This window comes from Camellia sinensis, chromosome 12, assembly GCF_055761805.1.
Source record: "Camellia sinensis isolate YWXY chromosome 12, ASM5576180v1, whole genome shotgun sequence".
Lineage (NCBI taxonomy): Eukaryota > Viridiplantae > Streptophyta > Magnoliopsida > Ericales > Theaceae > Camellia > Camellia sinensis.
The window spans coordinates 134,016,534-134,021,903 of record NC_138972.1 but is presented as its reverse complement, the minus strand read 5'-3'; the positions used below and the strand labels follow the sequence as shown (position 1 = coordinate 134,021,903).

Genomic DNA, 5,370 nt, shown 5'->3' with positions numbered 1-5,370 from the left:
GAATGGTAGTGAGTGAGGTTTATTTGAATGGTAAGTGAAGTGTAAAATAGTGGTAAGTGGAGTCTCATTGATTAGTAAGTATAATTGAATGAAATAGTAAGTCAAGAGTAATGAAGTATTATTTTAATCATTGTTCATAGTCACATGTGAATAGTCATATGTACAAGTGTCATGTTTAATCATTTGAATGGTTAATAGTCATATGTACTAATGTCATGATCAATCATTTTCAGTAGTCACATTTGAATTATATGAGTCTTATTCATCAGTAAGTAGGGTTAAGTCTAGTTGTAAGTGAGATTTATTTAAGTATAAGTGGAGTGTCATTAAGCCCAGTGCCAATCTGTCATTTACATAACTAATTAGAAGGAAAACATGCAATGCAAAATGCAAATAACAACATTGTATAAGGATGTATACCACTTTTTTCACTTGAGTTGGCCGAGTTCTACTTCTTCTTGATATATATGGATCAAGGATATATACCACTTGTTGTCGCATGTATACCACACACATACACTAATGTTCACCTGCATCATTAATTGGAATGTACACCTATATTTAATCAATAATCATCACTATCATACTCATTAACATATTAAACAAAAATAATGTGAGATAATAAAGTGGAGTCTCATTAAGTAGTAAGTGGGGTTTAATTTAGTAATAAGTAGAGTTTCATTGAGTAGTAAGTGAATTATAATGAAATAGTAAGTGGAAGCTCATTGAGTAATAAGTGAAACCAAAATTGAGTAGATAATGGAGTCTACTAAAGTAGTAAGTAGAAGCTCATTAAGTAGTAAGTGAAACCAAAATTAAGTAGTAAGTGAAGTGTAATGAAATAGTAAGTGGAAACTCATTGAATAATAAGTAAAGTCTAGTGAAATAGTAAGTGGAAGTTCGTTGAGTAGTAAGTAGAGTATAGTGAAATAGCAAGTGGAGTATAGGGAAATAGCAAGTGCAAACTTATTGAGTAGTAAGTAAAACCAAAATTGAGTAATAAGTAGAAATTTGAAAAATATGTAAGAAATGACTACATATTTAGTAGTAAGTGAAATTTGATGGAGTAATAAGTGAAATTTGATTGAGTAGCCAAAATGAAAAATATGTATATATATTTTTGGCAGATTTATTTTTTAAGTGAGGTTTATTTGAGTGGTAAATCAAATCTAAAGATGTAGTAAGTGAGGTTTATTTCAGTCATAGACAAGTCTAATGGTAGCAAGTGAGGTTTATTTGAATGGTAAGTGAAGCGTAAAAAAATGACAAATGGAGTCTCATATAATACAAACCAGCAAAATATATGAAAATACATGAAAATACATCAATAAAGGAGACATATGAAAATACATCAATAAAGGAGAGGATAGTGCAAACAACATCAAAATATAACTTCACAATCCCAATTAAATTGACACTGCAAAGCATCCCAATTATATGGTAGCACAAACCTCACAAGTTGGTGAGAAACCAACAAAGAAAATGAAAAACAAACAAACAAACCAAGGCTATACAATACAAACCAGCAAAGCCAACTCAAGTACTCAATCCACCTAGCTAAGCTAGAAAATCACCCACAAAAAAAAAAAAAAAAAGAGCAGCTAGTATCACCCCATAAAAATCCAACACTCGATCACTTCTAGTTGAATGGTTCCTTCAACACAACCAAATGCTCCTCACTAGATCATAGAGCAAGCAAAAGCAACCATAATTCCAGCCCATCTCAACTGCAAACATTAAGGCACTAATAATTCAGAGCAGAGCAAAAGATAATTTGCATAAGACAAACCAAAAAGCAGAGCAAAATCACAAAGGAGAGCAAAAAAAAATTTTGCAAAATTCATCTCCTCCTACTGAATCATTCAAAAATTAATCGTAAGGCACCTTAGTTGAGCACATCCATCCCAATTCACCGCAGCAAATCACAATAGCAGATAGCAAACCAAACTGATAGCAAACAGATAACAAGTGCCATTCTTCAAATCTAAGTGCCAAGTGCCAAGTGCCATTCTTCAAATGCCAAGTACCCCATAGCAATTACTTTGTTGTGGAAGCCATTCAAGTGTCTAATTGGAAAGTCGGTGATTTTAGTTGCATTTCGCATCTAGTGTACTATCCTTTTGCTTTAATGTAAATTGCAAGGCAGCTAAAGTGATTGAGGAAAAAAAAAAATCCCACCTCCAATCACATACCAAAAACCCAAAAAAATACCATACAAAAACACATTGAGGAATAAAAATATATTAATATAAATCCAATCAATATCAATATATTATTAGATCATAAGAACGACTGAAGTCTCCATACAAAAATATATACCTTTCAAACCCTTTATGTAGACTTGTTGCTCTCAGTTGAGGTTGATCTCTTCCTAGCTCAAACCCTCTTCACACGTCACCAAAATCAGATAAATTTGCAACAACTTAACAATAGGATGGAAGAAAAAAAAAATTAATGGATGCTAGAGTTCTTCAGAATGTGTAATATGAATTTACAGAATATGGGTTTGGGTTGGTTTTGGGTGATGCATCATTTTGTTCTTATTGTAGAAACATATTTGAGAGGGAAATGGGGAAATGTGAGGTTTATTAGAAATGCAGAGAAACCCAAAACTCAAAAGCCACAAAATTCATGAAATTTACCATATCAAAGATTTTCTAAAAATCAGAAGAAAAAAAATCAATATATATATATATATATATATTTATATATATGATTTTCTAAGATAACTATTTTAAAAAATAAAAATAAAAACCGTACATATATATATATATATATATATGTTCATTAGAAGTGAAGAGAAACCCAAAAAGATTTTTTTTTTTTAAAAAAAAAATGTTTAGAACTCTGAATCTATATATATATATATATATATATACATGAGAAAATCAAGGGGTAAAAAAACTGACCCAATGAGATTGACTCTGAGATTGGCTTTGAGCTGAACAAAGAGGACGTAAAGCTGGCCTAGATCAGCGGCATTGCCATGAAAGTAGAGAAGGGTGGGCGAGCGCAAGGGTTTTTGAGATAGAAATCAACGATTTTATTCCCAGATTTGCCCTAACCTTGTGGTTGATGAATTTGAGTTCAAAGAGCAGAATAGAACACAGTAGATAAATGGATGGGTCTACTGTAGAGAGAGAAATAGACAGAACACAATAGAGAGACAAAGAGTTGTGTGCTGAGAGCAAGGATCCCCCCTTTACTCCCTATTTGATGGGCGATTGAGTCTACTTTTTGACCCAATTTCGATGATTCGAACTGTTCAATCTTAGAATTTGTCATGTATATTATACCTGTAAAAAATCAAATTGATCGAATATTAGAAGAATTAAAAATCATTTATTAAAAAAATTTAATAAATAGTTTTATTGTTTAATAATTTTTTTAGTTCATGTGGTTTTTGATATCTGATCTACTTGATTTTTTACAGGTGTAATATATATGACAAATTCTAAAATGTGAATGGTTCGGATCATCGACATTGAGTCCAAAAGTAAACCCAATAACCTATCAAATAGGGAGTTAAGGAGGGGAGCTAGGGAGGGATCCTTGCTCGTGTGGTGACTAGCTCAACCAGTTTATTTTTTCTATTTTTTCAATAGTTCAGATTAAAGATTCCATCCAAAGGCTAAAATTCATTTTTATGTATGGTACCAAATACCACTTTTAGGTACTATAGTCGAACCCAGTTGAGAAAGGTAATTTAGCAAGGGTATTATGGTCTACATCCATAATAGGAATTTTTAATAAATCACAAACACACCTACCACGTTTGTTAAAAATACATTTTATATTTTGTTAATTTGATTTAATAATTGATTAATAAAAGAGTTAAGGTATAATTTTCAAATATAAAAGGAAAATTTGCACTTTTAATAAATATATTTATAACTTGTACAAAAACAACTCTATTAATGATTCTAGGTTTTAAATGTCAATGATATGATAGTTGTCCTTTTGTGGGAAGCCATTTATAACCTAACCAAGCCAAACAAAGACTTAAGTCCCATTAAATGGGGTCGGTTACATAAATTCTTCTTCTCTAAGCGGCCCTATCAAAGGCCATTTCGTTAGTCAAATTAAGTAGATTCATATCTTTATTTACAACGCTAATCAACGTTAATTTAGGCCTATCCCGTTCCCTAACACTTCCATCTACCGTTACTGCATCGTATCTTTTCACTACTGTCTCTGTTGGTCTCCGTTGAATATGACACAACCATCTCAATCGACTTTCTCTCAACTTATCTTCTATCGGTGCTACTCCTACTCATTCCTGAATACACTCATTTCTAATTCTGTCTTATCTAGTCTTGCCACACATCCATCTTAATATTCTCATCTCAGTCACACTCATCTTATCTACATGTTTCTTGGTTGCCTAACATTTCATCCTATATAACATCGCTAGTCTAATAGCCGTTTGAGATCTATTTATTAAGATGTAATTTTTAAATATAAGAGGAAAATCTGTACTTTTAATAAATATATTTATAACTTGCCCAAAAATAAATCTGTTAATGATTCTAGGCTTTAAATGTTAATGATATGAAAATTGTGCTTTTGTGGGTAGTCATTTACAGCCTTATTCATTTCTTTGTTTGAGGCCTATTTATTAAGATGTAATTTTTAAATATAAGAGGAAATCTATACTTTTAATAAATATATTTATAACTTGCCCAAAAATAAATCTATTAATGATTCTAGGCTTTAAATGTTAATGATATGAAAATTGTCCTTTTATGGAAGTCATTTACAGCCTCTATCAAACAATTCCTTTCTTTGTTTGAGGCCCATGTCGGAGATATTAACTAGAGGTGGTGAAAAGACAAACTTACCCTTTTATGTGGGACATTCATTTGGATTCGATCTTGTCTTTTTATTTTTGTAAATAAATGAAAATGTATACAAAAATATTGAACTTTTTAATGTATTTTCTTAGTTAAATTCGTAGTGACAAAGCTCCAACTTCTCTTCAGGAGAGAATATTTAACTGTTGAGTTTGATTCTTGTAAATTTACTGTAACATTGACTCATTTTGATGATTAAATAAATAAATATATTTTTTAAACCCTTATTTGTAAATCATTCATGATCTAATTAATAATAATCACATATCTTTATTACATTCGTCTTTTAGAAACAAAAAAAATTAGCCTTCTACTTTTGTAAAAATTATTCTTGTTATGTGATGAAATCATGAGTATGATTGTCAAATTAGTTTTGTGTGTGTGAGAAAGAGAGATCTCTTTCCACAAAAGTTTAAAACTAGACAAATTAAATTATCAATAGTAGTACACGTGACCTAATATTTTCCCCCACTAAAGGAAAAAATTAAGACTCAAATGAATTGGCTTTTCCTATAAG

At 30.8% G+C, this 5,370-nt stretch overlaps 1 long non-coding RNA gene across 1 annotated transcript; it reads right to left on the bottom strand.

Moving 5' to 3' along the window:
• Positions 1-1,385: 1,385 nt before the first annotated feature.
• LOC114277654 (uncharacterized) lies at positions 1,386-3,296 on the bottom strand. Its single transcript, XR_003634684.2, has 3 exons — positions 2,910-3,296; positions 2,320-2,385; positions 1,386-1,727 (listed from the first exon to the last, which is right to left on the bottom strand). It is a non-coding gene; the product is annotated as an uncharacterized LOC114277654 (long non-coding RNA).
• Positions 3,297-5,370: the final 2,074 nt, after the last annotated feature.